Here is a 27605-nt window from a genome sequence, read left to right on the forward strand (position 1 = left end):
TTTATATAACGGAGAGAAAATATGGCTTGAGTTTATTGCTCCATTAATTCCCTTCTTATTAATTTAATCACTTCATTTGTGAATCCATCTCATTTTACACAGTCATTCTTGATTGACTGGCTTTTCTCAGCCTATTCCATCATACCAACGGAAATTAGTAGCAAATAAACATTTTTTTTCCAGCATGTACCACAGGCCCAATTTTCAACATTTCCCCCCCCCCCCCCCCCCCCCCCGCTTGAAAAGTCTTTTATCAAATCCTGTGTCATATTGTTCTGTGATAATATGACTGAAACACAGCCGTACATGCAGGGTTTGCAAACAAAACAAAAAATTTTATTATTCTGATTCAACATATTACTTCAAAGGCTTCAGTCCAGTTTCTTTATTTCTCTCTGGTTTTCCTCATATCACTCTTAGCATTCTCTTCCCAGGGCTGGCTCCCAGCATAGCTCAATACAGCAACTAGTAACACCTTCTTGGGTCACATCTTGGCCTACGTCAAAAGAGATTATTTTCTTAATACTGTTCAAGGTTATTTAGTCTTCCTACACAAAGATGCTTAAGCCACACACAGCTTCCTTGATACTTTCCTCAGGCACTATAGCTTAGGGTTATCAGACATCCGGATTTCTCTGGACATGTCCTCTTTTTCGAGGACATGTCCGGGGGTCGGGATGGCTTTTCAAAAACTCAGCACTTTGTCTGGATTTTGAAAAGCTTCCCAGCAAATTTGCGTCAGGAAGGGGCAACCGCGCAAGCGTGGACGCAATGCGTTGACATCATTGCTTCACGTATGCGCATGCACGGGTGCCATCTAGGGGCAGAATGGGGCATGACACAGGCAGAAGAGGGCAGAACTGGGCAGGCACGGGCGTGTGGCCATGGGTCTGGATTTTCTTTCTGGAAAATCTGGTAATCCTCAGCTCCAACTGGACTCTTCTTCCTTCAGGACCTCTTGCCTCAAGGTCTCCCTCCTAGAAATGTCTAAACTCAGGGGCTGATTCTATGGTAGAGAATGACACGGTGAAAAAATTGGTCCCCGTCACTGCCCCGTCCCCGTCTCACCATCCCCGTCCCCGCCCCGTCCCCGTCTCACCATCCCCGTCACCGCCCCGTCCCCGTCTCACTATCCTCTTCACCGCCCCGTCACCGCCACTGCCACCCCATTCACCGCCCCGTCACCGCCACTGCAATCCCATTCACTTTTCTTTATTTACGTATAAAGGAAACATTCTTTAAAACTTTAAAACTTAGTTAAATATTAGTTAATAACTATACAAAAACAAAACACGCAGAGAAAAAATTAATTAATATAAATTCCCTGACTTCCCTGCACTGTCCCCCCTTGAAGGTCTGTCCCCATCCTGAAAGCCTGATGCCCCCCCCCCCCAACGTCCGATACATCCCTCCCCCCGAAGGACCGCCGACTCCCCAACAATATCGGGCCAGGAGGGAGTCCAAATCCTCCTGGCCACGGCGACCCCCTAACCCCACCCCGCACTACATTACGGGCAGGAGGGATCCCAGGCCCTCCTGCCCTCGACGCAAACCCCCCTCCCCCCAACGACCGCCCCCCCAGCTTCAAAATGATGCCTGAAGTTACCTTGGGGGTTCTGAGCACTATTAATTTTAATTTATTACAGCACTCCAGAAATATTTTTCTAATTGTTTTAACTTGGAAAAGCGAACCAGGATTGTCTTAATGAAAGGCTTATGTTCTGCACTGCAGCCCTCCTGCCCTCGACGCAAACCCCCCTCCCCCCAACGACCGCCCCCCCCCAGCCGACCCGCGACCCCCCTGGCGACCCCCACGACCCCCCCACCCCCCTTCCCCGTACCTTTGGTAGTTGGCCGGACAGACGGGAGCCAAAACCGCCTGTCCGGCAGGCAGCCAACGAAGGAATGAGGCCGGATTGGCCCATCCATCCTAAAGCTCCGCCTACTGGTGGGGCCTAAGGCGCGTGGGCCAATCAGAATAGGCCCTGGAGCCTTAGGTCCCACCTGGGGGCGCGGCCTAAGGCACATGGTCGGGTTGGGCCCATGTGCCTCAGGCCGCGCCCCCAGGTGGGACCTAAGGCTCCAGGGCCTATTCTGATTGGCCCACGCGCCTTAGGCCCCACCAGTAGGCGGAGCTTTAGGATGGATGGGCCAATCCGGCCTCATTCCTTCGTTGGCTGCCTGCCGGACAGGCGGGTTTGGCTCCCGTCTGTCCGGCCAACTACCAAAGGTACGGGGAAGGGGGGTGGGGGGGTCGTGGGGGTCGCCAGGGGGGTCGCGGGTCGGCTGGGGGGGCGGTCGGAGGTTCTTGGGGGGGGGCGGTCGTTGGGGGGGGGGGGGGGTTTGCGTCGAGGGCAGGAGGGCCTGGGATCCCTCCTGCCCGTAATGTAGTGCGGGGTGGGGTTAGGGGGTCGCCGTGGCCAGGAGGGTTTGGGCTCCCTTCTGGCCCGATATTGTCGGGAAGTCGGCGGTCCTTCGGGGTGGGGGTGCGAGTGGTCCTGCCGGGGGGGGGGGATGTATCGGACGTCGGGGAGTCGGCCGGGCAAGAGGGCTTGGGCTCCCTCTTGCTCCGATCGCGGGTGCGGGTGGGAGCGCGTGCGAGCGGTCGTTCGGGGTGGGGGTGCGAGCGGTCCTGCTGGGGGGGTGAATCGGGCGTCGGGCGGTAAATAGCGGTTCCTAGAAGGGGGTACATTGGCCCGCGGGGACAAACCTGTTCACCGTTTCCGCGGTCGGTGAATGGCCTTGTCCCCGTCACCGCAGCGACTGCTAGTTTTCTTCCCCGTTTTCGGCGGTGACCCGCGGCTTAAATGCGGTGGCCGCGGGTAAACCGTCACCGTGTCATTCTCTATTCTATGGTTCATTGTCTACAAAATCCTGAGTGGAGTAGAACAGGTACAAGTGGATCGATTTTTCACTACATCAAAAATTACAAAGACTAGGGGGATACTCAAATTACAGGGAAATAATTTTAAAACAAATAGGAGGAAATCATTTTTCACTCAGTGAATAGTTAAGCTCTATAACTCGTTGCCAGAGAATGTGGTAACAGCGGTTAATGTAGCTGGGTTTAAAAAAGGTTTGGACAAGTTTGTGGAGGAAAATTCCATAGTCTGCTATTGGAACAAACATGGGGGGAAGCCACCGCTTGCCCTGGGATCCATAGCATGGAATCTTGCTACTCTTTGGGATTCCGGAATGTTGTTACTATTTGAGTTTTTGCCAGGTACTTGTCACCTGGATTGGCCACTGTGAAAAAAGGATATTGGGATAGATGGACCATTGGTCTAACAGTATGGCACATCTTACATTCTTATGTAAATTTGTATACAAATTCAATCCAAGGCCTATTGAAAATTTTAAATATGTCTCCTATCACAAATGAGCCATTGGCAACTCTTCATACAAGCACCCAGTATCTCTGCATTTCTACAAATTCACCTGCACACTGTGCGCCTTAAACTTCATTGTACGATCCAAACAATGAATAAAGCGTATTTTCAATGATGGTGACATTTATTTCAATTCAATGGATCAAACGCCAACACGAACCATGTTTCAAACTCTGCATCAGGGAGTGGTCCTTATTCGACTGACTTGCAAATCTTCCAGCTGTCAGTTTGAGACATGGTCCATGTTTGAGCCTGTTGAATTAAGATAAGTGTCACCACCATTGAAAATATGCTTTAGTCACTTTTTGGAGTTAAATGCAATGACATTTAAGTTAAGGTATACAGTATGTAGATTAATTTTTTGAAACTTTGGAACTCTTTACCTTTACATTTAAGAGAAATAAATAACTTAAACGATTTTAAAAAGAATTTAAAATGCTTTTTATTCAAGGATGCTTTTGACGTTTAGCTTTAGAATTAATTATGAGCTCCTCTTACATGTAACTATTTTTTTACATCATTTATAAACTTTTAGCCTATTATATAATAATTAAGAAAAATTTTCAATTGAACTTTTATAACTTTTATCCCTTTTTTTTAAAATATATATTATTACTTAATGTATAAATTGTTAATTTTTATAATATTTTATGTTATTTACTATGTTAGTAAATTTTAGTATAAATTTGTTAATTTTATAATATTTCATGTTACCTACTACTTTAGTATTATTTTAATTCATACACTGTACTTCGCTTAGATATAATTTTAATTAAGCGATTAATCAAATATAAATAAAACTTGAAACTTGAAACTTGATACTGGGAGTCTATGAACAGCGCAAGCGAGCCACAAGCCCGTGTGCTTGTTTGAAAAGAGTTGCTGCTGATGGCTCTTCTGTGATATGAGACATATTTAAATTTTCAATTGGCATTGGGTTGGATTTGTATATTTTGGCAGGAACCCTGCCTTTGTGATGTAGTTTCTTCACAATATATAGTAACATAGGGCTCCTTTTGCTAAGCTGTGTTAGCGTTTTTAGCGCATGCATTTTAGTGCGTGCTAAACCCTCGCTATATGGCTAGAACTAACACCAGCTTAATGCTGGTGTTAGCATCTAGCGTGCGGGGCAATTTAGCGTGCGCTATTCCCCACGTTAATGCCCTAACGCGGCTTAGTAAAAGGAGCCCATAGTAAATGACAGCAGATAAAGACTTGCATGGTTCATCCAGTCTGCCCAACAGTCAGGGCAGAATTAACCAATAGGCCAAGTAGGCACGTGCCTAGGGCCCAAAATGGTCAGTGGGGCCCGATGAAGAAAGGCATCAACATTGTTTTTTCCAAATGGCGATGGGCCCCTCCAGCATCGATCGGCAACACGGGCCCCCCCCCCGATCGGCAACGCGGGCCCCACCCCAATCGGCAACGTGGCCCCCCCCCCCCCAATCGACGGAAAGTAAGACAAGCAAGCAATGCGGGTAAGAAAGGCAATGGGAACTGTAATTGTGCAAGCAGTGCTGCTTGCCCAAAGCTTCCCTCGGATGCAGCTTCCTGTTTCCGCCTGGATGCATGGTGGGGTGGGGCGGGACAGGGGGCCCAGTGTACTTGTGTGTCTAGGGGCCCTCAACAAATTAATCCTGCCCTGCCAACAGTCTATTATTTTTCTTTGATATTTCAGCTGTAGAAGTCTGCCTGGCACTGTCATTAGGTTCCAACTACTGGATTTGCTGTCCAAGATCACTCCAGCCTTTTTAAACCAGCCCAAATGATTGTAGTTCCCGTCAAAGCCCTCCCCAGCCCATCCCAACCGTATAGTCATATACGGTACACTGATAATGCAATTCTGCTCAGTTTCGGCCCTGGTTTTTCAATTTATATCCTCCACCCTCTGATTAGAGATCCTCTGTGTTTGTCCCATGCTTTTTTTAACTCTGTCATCAATTTTCTCTCCACCACCTCCCTCAGGAGGGCATTCCAGGAATCCCTCTCCGTGAAAAAAAAATTTCTTAACGTTACTCTTAAGTCTACTGCTCCGTAACCTCAATTCATGCCCTCTAGTTTTACCATTTTCCTTTCTATGGAAAAGATTTGGTTCTGTATTAATACCTTTTAAGTATTTAAATGGCTGTATCATATCTCCCATATCCCTCTTCTCCTTCAGAGTTATACATATTCAGATCTTTCAGTCTCTCCTTGTACATCTTTTGGCTCAAGCCCCTTACCATGAGTCAAATATAGACTTATGTCAAGTTGGGCATGCTATCATGGACATTGCTCTTCTATACCAAGCACTCAATTGTTTTGGCTCCTAATGTTTAGGCCCTTTCTGGTATTACCCCTGAATTTGGAGCGGTTTTCTCCATCCAAGCTTAGAGTGCAAGTTCTGCTTGTGAAAGCCATGTCTTATTTACGAGAATTACTACCGGCATAATTAAATCAAGGTTATTTGATTAAAGGCATATACAGTGTGGGCTTCTCATATGATCTTAAGCTTTCTGCAAGAGCTCAGTTCAAGGGCATGTAACACATTTCCAGATAAAAATCAGTTGATGAATGGTTATTTTATTTTAGCTTGCTGATGGCTATTTAGGAAAGATAAGTACACCAATCCATTTGGTATATATCAAATGTCTCTCTCTCTTTCTCAAAGGTTCTAAAGCAAATACCAATCAAATGTAGATATTTTTTAAAGAATTAAAACTACCACAGCTGCTTTTTGAAATAGGGGTGTGTGCGTGTATGTGTTATGTGACATGTTTTTAACGTGTGCGTTTGGGGGGAGTTATCAAAGTCGGCAATGGTTAGGATAGGTTATTTTACCACAAGTTGTACTATTTTAGCACAGGATCTTGTTGTATACATGGCATGCTGTACCATAACCTGTATTAGTTAGTTAGTTAGTTTTATATCCCGTCTTCCCCAAAGAGCTCAGAATGGGTTACAGATTAATAGTTATAACATTACAATGCATCATCACCTAAGGAAACTTTTAGATCAAAGCATGTGGTGGTATTTTATCTTACTTGGTGATAGAACTATACGAAATTACTCAGTGGTGCGACCTCACCTTGAGTACTCCATTCAGTTCTGGTCTCCTTATCTCAAAAAAGATATAGCGGCACTAGAAAACGTTCAAAGAAGAGCGACTAAGATGATAAAGGGGATGGAGCTCCTCTCGTACGAGGAAAGACTAAAGAGGTTAGGACTCTTCAGCTTGGAAAAGAGAGGGCTGAAGAGAGATATGATTGAAGTCTACAAAATCTTGAGTGGAATAGAATGGGTACAAGTGGATCGATTTTTTTACTGCATCAAGATTTACAAAGACTAGGGGACACTCGATGAAGTTACAGAGTAATACTTTTAAAACCAATAGGAAGAAATATTTTTTCACTCAAATATCAAGCTCTGAAACGCGTTGCCAGAGGATGTGCTAAGAGTAGTTAATGTAGCTGGTTTTAAAAAGGTTTGGATAAATTCCTGGAGGAAAAGTCCATAGTCTGCTATTGAGATAGACATGGGACGGTAGAATGGAATGCTGCTACTATTTGGGTTTTTGCCAGGTACTTATTACATTACATTACATTACGGATTTCTATTCCGCCTATACCTTGCAGTTCAAGGCGGATTACAAAAGAATTGTCTGGACATTTCCAGAGATGACTTGGATTGGCCTTCACCAAGACGGGATACTGGGCTAGATGGACCATTGGTCTGACCCAGTAAGACTAGTCTTATGTTTTTATGTACAGAGTTACAATATTAGCTTACGTGGTAGTAGGACTATACAAATTTAAAGAGTCACAGTATAAGTTCTGTTGGAGATTCCTGAGTCTAGCAGATGATCAAGCACTTTCAAGGCTTAAGGTCGAGAGGAGGGGTTAGGAAAATATATAGGTTCTTATGGCTTTCCTGAAATTTAGAAGACCCTCTAGGGATCTGATGTACCGAGATAGGTTGTTCCATAGGTTTGGTAGGAACTGGGAGTAGGATCATTTCCGGGCTGTTTGGAGCTGGAGGACGTGTCCAGGGGGTATATTAGGCATATTTCACTCTGGGAGTGAAGCTCTCGCCTAGGGGTGTAGGGAGGAAGTTTGTGTGAGAAGTAGACAGGTACCATGTTGTGGAGGTATTAGGGTGAGGGGGTTATGTGATTATACTGACTCGGGCAGTTTGTTCCAGGCATAAGGGCACTGTCTGAAGTTGACAGAAAAAGAGAAGGGTACAGATAGGAGAGATTTGCTTGATGAACGGAGTTCCCGGGGTGGAGTATAGAGAGAGACAAAAGATGAGAGATATTGAGGAGTTAAAAAGTGAATACACTTGTAGGTCATTAGGAGGAATTTGAACTGTATGCGGAAGTGGATGGGGGAGCCAGTGAAGTGACTTGTGGAGAGGGGCGATGTGAGCATAGTGATTCAGTTCTGTTTTGACTTTTTAACTCATGCTCTTTATGGAAGCCAGAAAAAAAATTTCAGGTTTTAGATGCTATTAGTAAAGCGATGAAATAGGCATGAAATCCTTCCCAATGCTGACTGTAGAAGATTGAGCTAACCTTTTACGCCTCCTCAGATCTTGTGTTAAAAAGCCGTGGTGTTGTGCTAACCTTTTGGCCTTCTGTGCACTTCTCTGCCACTGTATTGAATAGCTAATAGCCTCATTACCATGGAATTTAAATGTGCAGTGTCTGCCTAAGGCTTTGAACATGGTTAGTTCTTGTGCAAAACCTGTTTTGTGTTTTTTTACAGGGTAGCCACCAAATTGTGAATTAAAGCCAAGGTAAGTGATATGCAAAACATTTTGAATTTGCTTTTTGGTAGAGGTTTCTACCGCAGGCCAGCGATGTAAATGCCTTGATGCTCATAGGAAATCTATGTGTGTCGGAGCACTTCTTGCTGGCCCGCAGTAGAAACCTCTATCGCCTTTTAGTAAAACCCAGTGCATGTAAAGTACATAAGAACATAAGAATTGCCACTGCTGGGTCAGACCAGTGGTCCATCATGCCCAGCAGTCCGCTCACACGGCGGCCCCTAGGTCAAAGACCAGTGCTCGAAATGAGTCCAGCCTCACCTGCGTACGTTCCAGTTTAGCAGGAACTTGTCCAACTTTGTCTTGAATTCCCTGGAGGGTGTTTTCCCCTACGACAGCATCCGGAACGGCGTTCCAGCTCTCCACCACTCTCTGGGTGAAGAAGAACTTCCTTACATTTGTACGGAATCTATCCCCTTTCAACTTTAGAGAGTGCCCTATTGTTCTCCCTACCTTGGAGAGGGTCTTTATCTGCTAAGTCTATTCCCTTCTGTCTTTATCTGCTAAGTCTATTCCCTTCAGTATTTTGAATGTTTCGATCACATCCCCTCCCAGTATGTACATAAACGCTAACTCCTCCCCAGCCCTTTTCCCCAGAAATGTTTATGCATGTATGTAAGCATGCAAATTTGTATGCATGCTCATGTTTACCAATGGGTTTTTGCCAGGTACTTATGACCTGGATTGGCCACTGTGAAGATGGGATATTGGCCTAGATGGACCACCAATCTGACCCAGTAAGGCTATTCTTATGTTCGTGCAGCTCAGGGGGAAGGGGAAGATTTCTAGACTGGTATATTCAATAATATCAGCTATACTTGGGGATGATATATGGTTATAACCAAGACTACATAATGATTGTCTGCTTATATGGTTGGCATAGTGCGGACTTGACAAGCAGCATTTTTAAGCATGGGTGACTGGGGTAAGCACAGAGAACATAAGAATTGCCATCACCGGATCAGACCCAAGGTCCATCGAGTCCGGCGATCCGCACACGCGGAGGCCCAGTCAGGTACACACCTGATGTAGTTTTAGTCACCCGTATCCCTCTATGCCTCTCATAAGGAGATGGTATATATATAAGCCAGTGTTCTTTACATTGACTAGTATTGTACAACTAGTATCCTTTCGTCAATGTTTTATTCAATGTTTTTTTCTTTTCTTTCAAACCACTTTTCTGGGGCGTCAGACATGCCAATTATTCGCCTCCATTCTGGCGATATAAAAGTCTTTTTGGCTATGACTCTGGCTGTGGCCTCTTCATTCGCCCACTATAAATAACTTTTTGTTTTTTGTGTTATTTTTTAAGTTGTTTTTATATTTTATAATAAAGTGCTAGTGCTTATTTTCATAAATATTAAAGTGAAAATAACTTATCTTAAAAAGACTTTGTTCCTTTAGTATAATCGGACCAGGGACCTGTCAAATCGACTCCAAAGTAGAGAATCCTACAATATGGAAGCCAACAGACAATTGAGCAACAGTTCGGCATACCAAATATTAGAGGAGGATCCAGTGAAATCTCTTCAAGATAAAATCAAAAATTTGGTCGAACCGGCCCAAAAAAGTGGCATGCTAACTAAAAAGGAAGCCCTTTTCCTTATGGAACAGTGGCCGTCCACCCCCAAATTTTATCTAGTTCCTAAAATACATAAAAATATCCAGTCCCCCCCGGGTAGGCCCATTGTCTCGACAAGAGGTTCAGTTCTTGAACCATTATCTCAATTCATCGATTGTTTTCTTCAACCCTTTGTTAAACAGGTTACATCATTTATAAAAGATTCTTCTCATTTCATCAATACGCTTCAGAACGCTGAACAACCCACAGACACCCCTATATTAGCTTCATTAGACATTACATCACTATATACGATGATTCCACAACCAGCAGCGTTGGATATCATACAAGAGGTGTTAGAAAAAAGAACGGATGCCCCGAGGATACATACAAATTTTTTATTAGAACTAGCGAAATTAGTTATATCAGCCAACTATTTTTGGTTTAATGGCCGATATTATCTACAAATACAGGGGGTGGCAATGGGGGCTACCCTTGCTCCCTCCGTAGCAACGCTATATTTAGCTAATATGGAAGAAAAAATGATTTATCCTCTGCAAGGCTTTATTAATGTTGGGTTATGGAGGCGTTTTTTAGACGATGTTTTTGTCATTTGGAAGAACACTGAAGATCAATTGAAAAATTTTGTACAAGAACTTAACAATTTAAATGAAAATATACAATTTACAGCAAACTACAATGTTGGAAGAGTGGAATTTTTAGACCTTACAGTAATCTTTGCGCATGATTGCTTTATAACATCCATATATCGAAAACCAGTTTCAAGAAACACTCTTCTGAAATTCCACAGCCATCACCCGTATAAGTTGAAATACAATTTACCGGTGGGCCAATTCTTACGGCTCAGACGACTCTGCTCTGAGGAACAAGATTTCATACAACAATCGAGACAGTTGGAATATAGAATAAGATCAAGGGGTTATCCAAGCAGAGCCGCTAGAAAAGCTTTCCTTAGAGCCAAATATGCCAACCGTGACTTATTATTAAGAACACCCTCTTTAAACCAGGAGGAGGGGGAAGAAGAATCCACAGACTTAGAAATGAACAGTTCTAGAATGATATGTGTGCTGCCTTTTTTCAATGGATCAAATTATATCATCAACAGTATGAAAAAATACTGGCATATATTGAAAACGATACCAAACATTTTTGAAGAATTCCCCGTTATCACCTATAACCGTGGGAAAAATATAGGGGAACGCTTGGCATGTCATCGTTACCATATGGGGGAAAATGAATCTCAAATCATATATGGTCATCAGAAATGTCACAAATGCCAGTGGTGTAATGCCACTATAGAAGGGCTAGAATGGCAACCCCCACACAAACACACTTGCATTAAAGCCGATACAAATACTACATGTAAGACACAGAATGTAGTGTACATTATTCAATGTCCATGTGATCTGATATATGTTGGCAGGACAAGTCGTCAGATTAATGTTCGTCTTAATGAGCATAAATCAAGAATTGTAAACAAAGTAATGGAGGCCCCTTTAGTTAAACATTGGGAAGCTCACAAGCATGATATCACGGATATAAAATGGCGATTAACAGCTCATGTAAAAGTCGGGTGGGAGGGTGGAAATTTTAAACGTAGATTGAACTGGTTGGAACAAAAATGGATATATAATTTGAATACAGTGGAACCGGGGGGCTTAAATCAAGAGGTGGAATGGAGTACTCTAATATAAGGTATGTATCCCCTATCTATTAAAATAAAATAATGACGTCATACAATGGGGAGGTACTTATACTCGACGAAAAGACGCCGCGGCCATCTTGATAGATCGAAAATGCTTTAGTATCGGGATGGTCATATGAAAAAGAAAAGGGTAAGCATATGGTTATTGTTAACTACCTATAATCTATAGCTGCCATGAAGTAAAAATAGGTGGGGTGCTTAGTGATATTGTCTTCTTTCATTTGTGCAGGGGACTTAATCTTGAAAAAGCCAAGGAGGCGAAACATGTCGATTTGACAGGTCCCTGGTCCGATTATACTAAAGGAACAAAGTCTTTTTAAGATAAGTTATTTTCACTTTAATATTTATGAAAATAAGCACTAGCACTTTATTATAAAATATAAAAACAACTTAAAAAATAACACAAAAAACAAAAAGTTATTTATAGTGGGCGAATGAAGAGGCCACAGCCAGAGTCATAGCCAAAAAGACTTTTATATCGCCAGAATGGAGGCGAATAATTGGCATGTCTGACGCCCCAGAAAAGTGGTTTGAAAGAAAAGAAAAAAACATTGAATAAAACATTGACGATAGGATACTAGTTGTCTCATAAGGAGATGTGCATCTAATTTGCTTTTGAATCCTAGAATGGTGGATTCAGTAATAACCTCCTCGGTGAGAGCATTCCAGGCGTCCACCACTCGTTGAGTGAAGCTGAACTTCCTGACATTTGTCCTGGTCTTGTCCCCCCCTCAGCTTCAGCCCATGTCCTCTTGTCCATGTCACACTTGACAAGGTAAATAATTTATTTTCCTGCTCTATTTTGTCGATGCCTTTCAGTATTTTGAAAGTCTTAATCATGTCTCCTCTTCTCAAGGGAGAACAGTCCCAGTTTCTTGAGTTGTTCCTTGTATTCCAAGTTCTCCATACCAGTTATTAGCTTCGTTGCTCATGGTGAGTGCTTTTCTAGTCACCTGGTTATGCAGACTGGATGGACCCTGCCATCATTTATTGAGTTACTGAGTGTTACCCAAAGTTAGGTGCAAGATCCATGCTTAGTAATTTGCAAAGTGCACCATGTATGAAAAGCCCATTACAGAATAGTATCTTAGCGCAGATCTCCTTGGCGTCCAATTTTGGGAGCCAATTACTGAATTCTGTCCTTTACCTACACAGCTAAAAGATGGTATTGGCATTTTATTTATCTATTTAATTTTTTATATCATTATCCCTAGGGAGCTCAGAACGGTTTACATGAATTTATTCAGGTAAGAACATAAGAATAGCCTTACTGGGTCAGACCAAAGGTCCATCAAGCCCAGTAGCCCGTTCTCACGGTGGCCAATTCAGGTCACTAATACCTGGCCAAAACCCAAGGAGTAGCAATATTCCATGCTACTGAGCCAGGGCAAGCAGTGGCTTCCCCCATGTCTTTCTCAATAACGGACTGTGGACTTTTCCTCCAGGAAATTGTCCAAACCTTTCTTAAAACCAGCTACGCTATCCACTCTTACTACAACCTCTGGCAATGCGTTCAAGAGCTTAACTTCCTCCTATTGGTTTTAAAAGTATTGCCCTGTAACTTCATAGAGTGCCCCCTAGTTTTTGCAAATTCTGACAGTGAGAAATTGATCCACTTGTACCCGCTTTATTCCACTCAGGATTTTGAAGACTTCAATCATATCTCCCCTCAGCCATCTCTTTTCTAAGCGTTTTCCCCACGCATAGTTACATAAGAACATAAGAAACGCCTTCACCGGATCAGACCTAGGTCCATCTTGTCCGGCGATCCGCACACACGGAGGCCCAGTTAGGTGCTCCCTGTTGGAGACCCGGATTTCCCGTATCCCCCGATATGATTTGCAAGAAGGTGTGCATCCAACTTGCGCTTGAAACCCTGAACACTAGTCTCCGCCACAAGCTCCTCTGGGAGAGTATTCCAAGCACTCACCACTCGCTGTGTGAAACAGAACTTCCTGACATTTGTCCTGAACCTGCTGCCACACAGTTTCAGGCTATGACCTCTTGTCCGTGTCACATCTGAAAATGTCAGTAATGCTTCTTCCTGGTCTATTATGTCAAATCCTTTTAATATTTTAAAAGTCTCTACCAAATCCCCTCTCAATCTTCTCTTTTCGAGGGTGAACAGTCCCAGTTTTCTGAGGCGTTCCTGGTAGCTCAAATTCTCCATACCTTTGACTAATTTCGTGGCTCGCCTCTGCACCCTCTCCAGCAGAGTTATATCCTTCTTGAGGTATGGAGACCAGTACTGGACACAGTATTCTAAGTGTGGTCTGACCATTGCTCTGTAAAGTGGCATTATGATGTCCTCCGACCTACTCGTGATCCCCTTTTTAATCATGCCCAACACCCCATTTGTGCCACTCGTACTATAAGAGTAGCCCCAAGATTGGGGAGGGGGGGAGGAGGTGCAAAGCAAATGGCTCAGGACATTCCAGTCCCTTAAGCCAGCTCTGACTGGGATTGACTAGAATAGCAGTCTTTCACGCAAAGCCCTTTGCTCCTTAGGAGAGAGTTATTTATCAGCTCTCTCTGCGAAAGATCATGCATTTGGAAGTGCTAGCCAGAGGGTTTGTCTCGCACTGCCGTGAGCTTCTGAAACTCTCTTGTGGACTCAGTACAGAAAATGGCTGATAGTGCTGTTTTCTGAAAACTGGCCAAAAGCTTGCTTTTTTATTTCTGCCTTTGACTGTGAGATTAATTATAACCAAGAACCTGCCCTCCATTCCATCTTTTATTAGACAATTACTTAGAACAACAGATGTTGTTTGTACAGTTAGGAGATAAGATAATCGGGTGACCCTGATTTGTAGCCTTTTCCCCTGCCTAAATTTTCAGGAATGGTTGAGAGGAAGAGTGCCGCATCATAACCAAATGACGTTAGCTGTTGCCTAAGTTTTTGGTGCTCAAATAATCGTCGTGTTTGTAATGATTTATGTACATTGTCAGAGCCAGCTCAGAATGTTATGGCGCCCGTGCTCTTGACCCAAACTTACTCTGTTTTTGCGCTCCCCTCCGCCCTCCCCCCCATGTTCCCCACCCCTCCAGGCCAGTTCCCTCCTTCTTGCTTTGATGCAACTGCCCAGTCCTGACAAGACGTGACGTCACCAAGCACAGAATTGCGCCTCTGGCAAAGGTTGGCATTGCAAATGTAGGCCAGGGTTTTCCAGGCTTCCATTTCCGACACCTACCTTTGATGTGAATCATGACTGTATAGGTGCTTTATGGCACCTAATGCCATTTCCGGCATTATCCACTTCTACAGTGGTATTAAGTGCCATAAAACGCTTATGCATACATAACAAAGAAGCTATTCCCCCAAAACTCAATTTAAATACATTAATTCATTTTATTACAAATAACATACAAATACAGAAATATTCTCAAGTCTACAAATATATATCCTTTCTAATAGGTATACCCCTCTAGTTGTGTCATAATGTCCATCATGAATATTCAATATCTGATAGTGAGTTATCTAATCCAAACACATATCAGATTGTCAGATCTCACAAACGAATTTCTTCTTAGTCATCTAATCCTTGCCTTTCAGTTCAAAATTCTCTCCTTTGACTTCTTCTTGCTCGGCTCAACATAAGACTGTTTCGCTCTACTGGCATCCTCAGGAGCTGAAGCTTATATAACGCGTATGGAGGCACAATTACAGCGCTGATTTTGTAGGCCCTGGTAGACGCCTTAAAAATCAGTTTAAAATGTTGTTTAAATAGTGTTTTTCACTGAGCTTGGGCGCCTACGGGTGCCTAAAAAAACAGCACTATATAGAGAATTCATGTGCCTGATTCTATAAATGGTTCCTAGATCATTGGCGTCTAGTCAATTTTGGTGTGTAACTTAACATTTTTTGATTGGCTTAATTGGTGTGATAATTGAGAACAGCAATAAAAGCCAATTAACAATTAAAAACAATTTAATTTCCACACCGAAATCAGCAAGGCATCTATTGGCACCTACACAAAAAGTAGGAATGGTTAGGGGCGGAGTTTGGTTATAGAAAGAATTAGGTGCAGGTATTTTAGGCCAGGAAAACTCTGGTCTAATATACCGACGTCTAAACTGTAGACACCTACTGGCACCTAACTCGATTTAGGCTCTGGTAGATACGAGTTCTAGCTGCATTTCTTTACTGTTCTGACTTTTCTTCCGGGTTGAAGGTGAAGCTGAGCCGAAAGCAGTCTGCAGTCAGAATATCAATGATCCCTGTTGCAGGCGCTTATGTTCGCCGAAACACAGTACTGTGTCAGGTACATGTTACTATACGTCCCAGACTGAAATAAATAAAATTTTACTTCACATCGCTAGCTCTTGTGGAGTGCTCATTGTCTGTTCCCACTGTCTAAAATTGATCAACATGGTAGGCACCATTTATAGTATCAAATGAGCTTTAGAATTTAGAATGCGCTGATTCCTTTAGTGCATATTGAAGGGGTGTTAAACCTAGGGTTACCATACGGTTCCAGAAAAAAAGGACATATTGAGACATCCAGGTTTTACTTCTATTGAATGTAATGGAAGTAAAACCCGGATGTCTCAATCTGTCCTCCTTTTTCTGGATCAAACTAGAAACTCGTAAGAACTATACTGTATATAAATCAGCAAACCGCAAAAAAAACTTTTTCTCCACTTTTGTTGATGGTGCAAGAGCCTTGTCTAAGGGATTTAAATTTTTTAAAGTTTTTTTTGTGGTTTGCTCCTTTTTCTAGAGCCATATGGTAACCCTGGCTCCTGTCGCTGCTTGATTAATTCCCATCTTAGGGCCAAATTTTAAATATGTCACCAAAAAATCTGCATAAATCAGCAAGGCCCTTAGCACAATTCTATAAAAAGCACCCATTATATATCTAATCACATCTAACATAGAAACATAGAAATAGACGGCAGATAAGGGCCACGGCCCATCCAGTCTGCCCACCCTAATGACCCTCCCCTACCTTTACCCTGTGAATAGATCCCACGTGTCGATCCCATTTTGCCTTAAAATCAGGCACGCTGCTGGCCTCGATCACCAGAAGTGGAAGACTATTCCAGCAATCAGCCACCCTTTCAGTAAAAAAGAACTTCCTGGTGTCACCTCACAGTTTTCCGCCCCTGATTTTCCACGGATACCCTCTTGTTGCCATGGGACCCTTAAAAAAGAAGATATCTTCCTCTGCCTCGACATGGCCTGTGAGATACTTGAACGTCTCGATCATGTCTCCCCTCTCTCTGCGCTCCTCAAGCGAGTATAGCTGTAATTTTTCTAACCGTTCTTCGTACATGAGATCCTTGAGTTCCAAGATCATCCGGGTAGCCATTCTCTGGACCGAATCCAGTCTTAGCACATCCTTGCGATAATGCGGCCTCCAGAATTGCACACAGTATTCCAGGTGGGGCCTCACCATGGATCTATACAATGGCCACATGCGGCATGACATTTAGGTGCATTCATTTAGGCCTAGGAAACCAGGCTTAAATATCTACGCCTAAGTTATGCACAGATCGGGTATATTCTATAACAGTGTGCCTAACTTTTAATAATGGCCACGATCTGCCCATGCATTACTTTATAGAATGTGTCTATAAAGTTGTGTATGCAACTTGTAATTATTGCCATTTGGTATCAATTATTATAGTTTATTATTTATAGTCTGCCATTAACAAGGTAGGCACCTTGAAAATCTGTTTAAAATGTTGTTTAAATGGTGTTTTTCACTGAGCTTGGGTGCCTACTGATGCCTGAAAAAATAGCGCCATTTGGAGCATCCAGGCCTAAGTGCCCGATTCTATAAATGGTGCCTAGATCATTGTTAAACAATTAAGTTGCATGCACAAACCTGACATTTATCGAATACTAGCTTGGTGCTCAGGTTTTTGGTACCTCACTTACCCCTGTGTCCCATAATACCTTGAGGTTGGCTCTATTCTACATCATTCCCCGCTTGCAAAAACCATGACCAGGTCAACCAGCGGGAAAATCACAGAAAGACACTTGCATGTAACCAAAACAAGTGAGCTTAAAAGGGTTGAGCTGCCTTGTAATACCTTGAAAATCTCTCATGAATTTTCCATGAGGGTGTGTAAGGGGAATGATTTTGCCTACGAAAGAGAGATTCTTTAAATGATAAAGAACTCCCAGTGTTTTCAAGTCAACAGGAACTTCAAGACCTTGGCGGAATCTTTATTGCCTTTCAGTCACAAAAGCTCTTATCAAGTGTGGGGTTGTGGGTTGTTGTTTTTTTTTTTTTTAAATCTAATATGTTTTCTCTCTAAGTTTCCATTTTAACATGTCTCTCCTTTTCCATGTCAATAACAAAAGACACATTGAAGAATGTTACTTACTGCCTGCAGCAGAGAAAATGCAATAAATCATACGATGAGATTCAATTTAAGCTTTTGTATGCCATCGCAGTTACATTTTTTTTCCCTTTATGTGCAGAACCATGTTATAAAGAAATGCCTTTAATTAGGCACAGCCATCTGTATGCTGAGATGCATGATGCGCATGAGATGTTAGTCTAAACAAGAAAGCAAAAGCTAAAAATAAAAATAAAGGACCTAGTTGGTAGATTGGCTTGGCCACCAAAGTCAATTTATTTTACTGAATACTAAATAAAAATTTAAATAATGCTCACACTTTTTAAGCCACCTTTTGGAAGAGAATGAAGGCTTCCGAGGTCAACATCTATGATCACTGGAGTAGTTTTGATTCTGGAAGGCGAGAAGATTTGTTCATACAGTTTAAACTCTAGAAGGCATGCATTTTTTTTTTTTTTAGCGGGAAACTGAGGTAGGAATTAGAGAATGACACGGTGACAAAATTCATCACCATTCCCGTCCCCGCGGATAACCGAGGGAAATAATCCCATGTCATTTTCTAGTGTCTGTTTCAACCTCGATCCTTCTACACCAGCATTCTTCAAAGCAAAGCTTGCGGGTCATTGGTTGTGGCCATTCATACTCTGATTCTTCCCTCTCTCCTTAAAGAATGACATGAAGATGGTTTCCCGCGGTTATCCGCGGGGACGGGGACGGTGATGAATTTTGATACCGTGTCATTCTCTAGTAGGAATCAAAGCAACTACCCATGCTACCTCAAACCCCAACCAATCAGGTTTGAGGACTGACAATATAAAGATAAACTTAGAAACTTCATACCAGTAGTATAGCTGTAGGGGGGGGGCCCGAGGGCCCCCTCCCCCCACACACTTTGGGCTCAGGATCCTTCCAAAATAGCAGCTTATCCCCTTACCCCACCGTGTGGGTCCAGAATTTAACTTTGTAGTTGCTCACTCCTGCTCGCTTGCTTCCCCTGTGTGGATTTGGTACCTTTATCTGCTCCCCCCCCCCCCATTACAGGTGGCCCTCTAGTCCTAGCATGTGACCAGCAAGGACAGTGAAACAAACTGCCTGTGGCTGGTCCTACTGGGGCCCTTAATTTGTCATGTCTGCTCACAGGAGAACATTGCTTCAGCCAGTCACATGTCAGGGCTGGAGGACTGCTGAAATGGGGGGAATAAAGAGATGTCAAACCTACATGGGGAGGGGAGTTCGAGCAAGCAGCAGCTGAGTTAGATGAATTGGGGGAGGGGGATGATGCAGGGGAGCAGAAAGAGACACAGGACCCACACAGGGGAGGATGGACAACAGAGAGAAAATGCATGCCCCTCACTCCACCTCTGGACCCTCCCCACCAAAATGGACTGCTGGGTACACCTGTGCTTCACATCATCCTGAGGAAAGCCACAGCACAATGGCTAATGGTTGGTGCCGTGGGCCTGAGAACCAGGGGAATTTGGATTAATTCCCACTACATCTCCTTATGACCCTCCATTGCCCCAGGTTCAAAAAAAGTATCTGTATATACCGTGTTTCCTCGAAAATAAGACCAGGTCTTATATTAATTTTGGCTCTAAAAATCACATTAGGGCTTATTTTCGGGGGATGTCTTATTTTCTTTTTCATGTACAACAATCATCTCCCCAATACTTCCTCTTTCCTTTCTCCCCCCCCCATGCAGTCTCTTTCCTCCCCTCACCCATCTTTCTATCCCTCCCTCCCATGCTCCTGTGCCGCATAACCCCACCGACCCTCCCGTCGTGAGACTGACATACCATACCTCCGAGGCCTCCAAAAACAGCAGTGGCAGCAGCGCTCTGAACGGGCTGCTTCGCGGCCGTCCCCATCATCAGTGATGCGGCAGAGGGAAGGCCCCGGTGGGGGAAGGCCGCAAAGCAGCCCGTTCAAAGCGCTGCCACCGCCGCTGCTTTAGGAGGCCTCGAGGTGGAGGTATGTCACGACTCACCGGGGTGGAGGGGGTCGCTGAATTAACAAGACCAATTTTATTTTGTGAATCAGGCAGCACTAGTTTCAGGGATGGAGTCGGGGAGTGTTGGGGTCATTCGGGGGAGGGGGCTTAGGGGGTCGATCTTAACTAGGACTTATTTTTGGGGTAGGGCTTATATTAGGAGCATCTTTAAAAATCATGCTAGGGCTTATTTTCGGGGAAACAGGGTACTACAATCACTTTGATTGTAACCACAGAAAGACAGTAAATCAAACCCTTTACCCTTTCCCTTACCTGGATGCGGCAGAACTTGGACAACCGCAATGATTAGGACATGAGCTGTGGAAGCTTATGGAGGCAGTTCTATGAAGTAGTTCCTAAATATATGTAATGTAATGTAATTTATTTCTTATATACCGCTACATCCGTTAGGTTCTAAGCGGTTTTCAGAAAATATACATTAAAATTATAAGTAAGAAAGGTACTTAGAAGTTCCCTATCTGTCCCGAATGTATGACAAAGCTGCACACTCGTCGCTAGTTCTCTTACAGCATTAAGGCACATATTGTGCTGTTTACATTTGCTGTCTGCAGCTTGCATGATATTTATGATACCATGTATTATTTTGCCTCGGAGCCTGGTTTGGAGAGTGTTTAAAAAATACAAACTATGGAAAACAGAAAGCAAATCATAAAAAATGTTGTTGCTCTCCCCCCCCCCCCTGCATAATTAATCTGTGGAATCTGTTGTCGGAGAATATGATCAAAGGGACCGACATAGTGAGTTTGAAAGAAGGATTGGCCAAGTCCATGAAGGAAAAGTCCATAAAAACCTAGTAGCCAAGCAGCTTGGGGAAAGCCATTCTTACTTTCTGGATATTAAATATGGGAATTAGACATAGAGTTTGGGATCTGCCGGATGCTTGTGCCATGGACAGTCCACCGTCGGAGATAGGCTCCTAGATTCTGTATCGGTTGACCACATTTGGGAACCCAAATTTGGATGTGGATCCTAGATCTGTGCCGAAACTAATCGGTCAGATAGGCACTAACAATTAATTATTGGAGTTAACAAGCACTTAATTGGCAGATATTAGGAGTTTATTTATTTATTTTAGTTATTCACTTTTCTATACCATTCTCCCAGGAGAGCTCAGAACGGTTTACATGAATTTATTCAGGTACTTAAGCATTTGTCCCTGTCTATCCCAGTGGGCTCACAATACAGTGGTGCCTCACACAACGAACTTAATTGGTTCCAGGAGCAAGTTTGTTATGCGAAAAGTTCGTTATGTGAAACGCGTTTTCCCATAACAATACATGTTAAAAAAAATAATTCGTTCTGTAGCATAAAATATGCTAAGATGACATAAAAAAAGATAAATTTTTTGTTATTATTTTTATTTAGATACATCTAAAAACATAATTGTTTTTTAAAACAACACACATTTTTTAAATTTAAAGACAGACTAAGTAGAGTCTAATTTTACAGTGAGAGAGGGCAGAGTCTCAGCGGCAAAAACTGGGACTTAACTGTTCATTTTTTTTTTTTCTAGCATCGGGGAAGCGGCGAGAGTAGCTCCGCCCCCCCCAACGCATCAGCAGTAGGCGCCGGGCCCCTGCGAGCCGACGGTCCGCCACTGCACAGGGAGCCAGGCGGAGAGAGGGCAGTTAAGCGCAGTGCCTGCGCGGAAGGATGCAGCTCGGGCGACTTCGTTGTGTGAAACGAAGTTCGTTGTAGGAAGCAAGACATGAAGTTCGTTGTGCGAGGCACCACTGTATATCTAATGTACCTGGGGCAATGGGGGGATTAAGTGACTTGCCCAGGGTCACAAGGACCAGCGTGGGCTTGAACCCATGATCCCATGGTACTGAGGCTGTAGCTTTAACCACTGCGCCACACTCTATCCTAAGGGCTATTCTAAACATGAATGCCTATATTTCATAGAGGCTAGAGGTTTATGAACAACCAGATCCTCTGGAGGTAGAAGCTCCAGAGAGAGAAATGATAGGTTGGTGAGAGTAATGCTCAACAACCTTTGAAGATGCAATAAAGTTATTCAAAATAGTGACGTCATCATGCTTGTCTGTTAAAAGATGCATGCTGTTCATGCCGGTGTCCAGAGCGTTCAAAGTCAAGCAGACGCCATTAAGCCGACGTCAAGAAAATTGTGACGCCATGTCTGCCCCTAAGGAAGGATTGATCTGTCAGGAAGTTTTATGATGCACAACACATCAAGCTAAGTTATTTTTGCTTATTATTTTTGTTCTGATTTTTGGATTTGGGGATTTTATAATAATTCAAAGTTATGTTTTTGACTGAATGCACAGACTGCATGGACTTTCATTAACACTGTGAATGTGTGGACTAATCCCACATACACTATATATACAGTATATATTTTTAAATGATATTTGAAAATACAAAGGAGTTAACTGTTAAAACATAAGAGAGATTTATTTAATTTTCTATACCATTCTCCCAGGGGAGCTCAGAATGGTTTACATTAATTTATTCAGGTACTTAAGCATTTTTCCCTATCTGTCCTGGCAGGCTCACAATCTATCTAATGTACCTGGGGCAATGGGGGAATTAAGTGACGTGCCCAGGGTCACAAGGAGCAGCATGGGTTTGAACCCACAACCTCAAGGTGCTGAGGCTATAGTTTTAACCACTGCGCCACACTCATGATTTATAGAACAGACTCATTATGTACCTATGTGAAGTATTATATTTGAGATGCTGCAGGGGGGGAAAACTATACACAGCATAAGCAGACCCTGAATTCTCTCATTATAAACACAAAATTAATTACATTTTGTGAAAACGAACACTATTATTTTTTTAAAAAAATTTTTATTAAATTTTCAGAACTAACAAAAAGTGCAAAACTATACTGTACATACATATATTAATAATCATAATAACCACTTATAATCCATCAGTAATAATACAAAAATATAAAAAACCCTCTCCCATCCAACATTTTCAATCAGGGAATAAAGCCAATCAAAAGAGATACCCCCCTCCTACTGGCTCACCCTCCCCTGGATGTGTGTGTGCTAAAACAACGGAAAATAAAGATAAAAGACAACTATAACAAATCCACAAAAGACTTCAATGGACCCCAAACTAATTTGAATAATTTATTATGCCCCATCCTGTCAGTGTTCATCTTCTCATACTTAAGCATAAATTCGCCCACCAAAAAGTAAAACTAAGGCGATCCCAGTTTTTCTAATTGCGAGTAACCATTTGCAAGACTATCCCGGTCATAATAATGAAAAGCCAACATTTATATCTGTCCAATGAGGATTTAAGGTGCAATATCATCCCACATATGACAACATCATATGTCAATGGAATCGATGACTCCAGTATGGCACTAATCTGTCCCCATATTGACTTCCAAAAGTTGAGTATCAAGAGACAAAAGAACAGCAGGTGATCCAGTGTCCCTATATTACATTACTTTACATTACATTTGTGATTTGCCTGTGCCTTGCGGTTCTAAGCGGATTACAGTTAAAAGAGATCAGGACATTACCGAGAGAATTACATTACAACGATTTAAGTAAATTACATATTGTGGTATAGAAATACAAGTATAAGATATCTGGATTTATCGATAGAATAACTTGACAGGGTTCAAGTTGTTACAAGGTTCAGTGGGGAAAACAATATAGGCAACTGAAGAAAGGTACCTAACTTTGAAGGAATCAGTTAAGTGGATACCTAAGGGAGATGCTTATTTAGGAGAAGGTTAAATGGATACCGAGATGACAGTGCCAGCATCTATTAGATTTTGAACTATCTAACTTTTGTCATCTAACAGGGGGTCCAAAAACTTCTATGCAACAAAAAAAACAAACACTTTTTGTTTTTTCCACCACCTAAATTTCATAGCATGCAAATCCAAAGGGGCCATGGCCATCACAAGGGCAGGGGTGGCCATGGGCGTTCTCAGAAAGTAGGCGCACTGTTATAGATTACCTTCCAGCCCTGTCGCAACAAGACCCCTCAATATATAACTGAAAAACTCCCCATCTATCATCCGACCAGACCACTCTGATCAAATCACAAACGCCAACTGTGCATTCCACCATTGCACCAGCTCCACCTGGAAACCGCCCGGAAACGTTCCTTTTCTCACAGTGGCAAAACTATGGAACCAGCTCCCCACCCCAGACATCCGAGTTACAGACTCACTACCTTTCCGGAAAGTGGTAAAAACCATTTTGTTCTCAAACCACGGCACCCCTGCACTGATACCTTAGGGAATAAACCCTAACGGCACTCTAACCTAACATCATACTGCCAGTAACAAGGTACTATGTGATTACTATGAGTGCCTTCTACCTTCATCATGTCAATAGTCCAATTACGGACAATCCCTCTCCCTCTATAGTAGTTGACCCAAACTCATGGACCTGGCCTCAATGCTATCGACCGAGTATATGACATGACCCAAATCCAGTCAGGACTATATACCATGGTTACCACTACTACCGACCGGATATCCTTGCTTCAAACCTAAAGCCCCCAGCCAAGAGTGAATGCACCTTCCAATCCTCTTTCCCCACATTTGATGTATACACCCTGATGCTTTACCCTTTTACTGTAAATGCCGTCTGTCCTCTCCCCTCCCAGCAGTATACTATATATGCATTATTAACCATGCACCTCTAAAATGTTATGAGTGTATTGTTTCTATCCTATAATATAGAATGTACCGTTATTCCTGTACCCCAAACACTGTGACTCGTTCTGAGCTCCTGGGTAGGACAGGATATAAAACTGAAATAAATAAAAATACATTTGCGTGCCTAACTTCCATGAGCTGGTTGTGAGTATTTACACCAGCTTTTGGCAAGCATGAATAGTCATGTCCGAAGTTAGGTGTAAAATGCGCAGTAACAGGCTGACGCTCAGAACTCTTTAAGGCACAGGAGAATACAGCAGGAACAGCACTGAAAAATAGCTTCCTAACATTCAGCACTAATAACATGCAAATTATATGCACGTTATTAGTGTTGAGCATCGGGAAGTTATTTTTCAGAACTTGCCTGGCTCATGAGCACAAGAACTGCATGGTAGGCAAAGGGATTGTATGCATGCCCAGGTGGAGGTGGCGGGGCTGGGGGCTGGTGGAGTGTTTATTCAGAGTGTTTATTCGGGCTTGCCTCAAGATCCCGGCACATCCGGATTTACCCAGACATGTCCTCTTTTTAGAGGCCTGTCAAGGCGTCTAGATGGCTTTTCGAAACCCAGAACGTTGAGATTGGAGCTACGTCTGGGTGGCAGCTGTGCTTGCGCCCAGGCCCGCCCAGTTTCACCTATCTTCACACCATTATACCTCAGCTCCACCCCCAGCCCCTCACGCTGCCTGTTTGGCGGGCAGGAAGGTAAATTGCTGGATTTGAAAATCCGCTGGACCCCTGGACACAGGGATCTCAAAGTCCCTCCTTGAGGGCCGCAATCCAGTCGGGTTTTCAGGATTTCACCAATGAATATGCATTGAAAGCAGTGCATGCACATAGAGCTCATGCATATTCATTGGGGAAATCCTGAAAACCCGACTGGATTGCGGCCCTCAAGGAGGGACTTTGAGACCCCTGTCAGGATATGTCCTCAAAAGGAGGGTATGTCTGAGGAAATCTGGTAACCCTATCATTTTACAAATCGCCAAAACTCAAGTGTGCAGGATAAATTGTCAAAATAAATATGTTTGTCCTGGGGCAGGGGTAGGCAATTCCGGTCCACGAGAGCCGGAGCCAGGCCAGGTTTTCAGGATATCCACAATAAATATGCATGAGATAGATCTGCATTTCAAGGAGGCAGTGCATGCAAATCCATCTCATACATATACATTCTGGAGATCCTGAAAACCTGACCTGGCTCCAGTTCTCGAGGACCGGAATTGCCTACCCCTGTCCTAGGGCATCATCTTTTATTCTTTTCCTCCTAATGCTGCTTCAGAAAGTTTAAGTAAAATTTTCCATTGACATTTACTTTTAGTGGCTCACGTGGCACCTGGTTTGTTTTCAGATTAGCTCACCTGTCTATTCAGCTTCAGAATAAAAATAGTCATACTGGGTCAAACTAATGGTCCATCTCGCTCAGTATTCTGCTTCCACAGTGGCCAATTCAGATCATAAGTACTTGGCAGAAACCCAAACAGTTGATTTTAAAACCAATAGGAGGAAATTTTTTTCACTCAGAGAATAGTGAAGCTGTGGAACGCATTGCCAGAGGATGTGGTAAGAGCGGATAGCGTAGCTGGTTTTAAGAAAGGTTTGGACAAGTTCCTGGAGGAAAAGTCCTTAGCCTGTTATTGAGACGGACAAGGGGGAAGCCACTACTTGCCCTGGATCGGAAGCATGGAATGTTGCTGCTATTTGGGGTTCCGGAATCATGCTATTCCTTGAGATTCTGCCTGGAATCTTGATACTCTTTGGGGTCCTAGAATCTTTTGTTACTCTTTGGGATTCTGGAATGTTGCTACTCCTTGGGTTTTGGCCATGTACTAGTGACCTGGATTGGCCACCGTGAGAACGGGCTACTGGGCTTGATGGACCATTGGTCTGACCCAGTAAGGCTATTCTTATGTCCTTATGTTCTTAACCCTTTCAGGACCATAAGGATCGTAGGCCAATTTTTGTGGTTTGACGACATTTTTATGGTAAAAAGGGCTTGCAGATGCCAAAAAATTGATTTATTTTGTGAAATATCATTATTTTTTAAAAAAAAATCAAACTTCTGGCTTATGGACAGTGTGGCAAGTGAATCTTCTCGTCAATCTGGCAACGACGCTAATGAATGAATGTCGGAACCAGTTTGTTTACATAAAGGCAGTATCATATGGAATCCGTACATATCAAATTTAGAACTGTAGACTATCCCAATCAAAATTTAAAGTTATGGGACAAATATGTCCCTTGGTCCTGAAAGGGTTAACCATTCTATACTACCGATCCCAGGGCAAGCAGTGACTTCCCCCATGTCTGTTTTGCTACGAAGTGCTTGTTTGAAGTGCATGGAGGTCATTTTCATTTCTTTTTAATTTGGTGGTAGTGGCTTTGTTTCATTTGGTTTTAATTTAATTTTGTTTTAACAAGATCTATTTTAACCTAGAATACACTTCAATGATTTTTTAAATGCCCCATCACCTTCCTGCCACCACCATTTGAACACATTGCTCCAGTATCTACCTTTTTCTCCATCTCGTGGACCTTCCCAGATGGGGATCACTCTTGCTCACAGATGATCCCTATAATGTCCAGTGAGCTGCGGTTGGTCTGTAGGAGAAACCTGGGGTGAGAGGAGGGAGAGAAGTTAGGGAGGTAATTTGCAGTATTATTATTATTTTTTTTAATTGAAAAGGGTGAGGTCAGCATTTTGAAAATGGAAGAAAAATTTGTTTAACTTTCATTTCATTTTCAAAATGAAATGGCACCAAACATGAAATTTTGTTGAAATTTTCTTTTCGTTTCTAATGAAAGCACCTCCCTGGGGATTATCCCTCTGTCTTTGGAGAAGTGCCGAGTTTTATTATCTTTCCTTTACTCGGCGTCTGTCTCTGTTTGCCTTTGGCTTTACTTCTTTCTTAACTTTATTACATTCTTTCTCAAAAGTTCCATTATTTTGAGACTGTATTTCTCTGATTCATGACCTTCTACGTTCATTCTCAGCTCCACCGTGTTGGCTATATAATAATCATTCTCCCTGTGTGACATCATTGGTTTTCTGCCCCACTACATTCACATACATCCCCACCTTTACCTCCTTCAATAATCTACTGTATTTTATTTTGGTGATTTTAGGTTGTGCTTTGCAGTGAAG

At 42.9% G+C, this 27605-nt stretch overlaps 1 long non-coding RNA gene across 1 annotated transcript; it reads right to left on the reverse strand.

The window, feature by feature from the left end:
- Window positions 1–391: 391 nt before the first annotated feature.
- Window positions 392–27035, reverse strand: LOC117369371. Its single transcript, XR_004541126.1, has 3 exons — window positions 26975–27035; window positions 18112–18187; window positions 392–496 (listed from the first exon to the last, which is right to left on the reverse strand). It is a non-coding gene; the product is annotated as an uncharacterized LOC117369371 (long non-coding RNA).
- Window positions 27036–27605: the final 570 nt, after the last annotated feature.

This window comes from Geotrypetes seraphini, chromosome 11 (assembly GCF_902459505.1).
Source record: "Geotrypetes seraphini chromosome 11, aGeoSer1.1, whole genome shotgun sequence".
In the NCBI taxonomy this organism is placed as follows: Eukaryota; Metazoa; Chordata; class Amphibia; order Gymnophiona; family Dermophiidae; genus Geotrypetes; species Geotrypetes seraphini.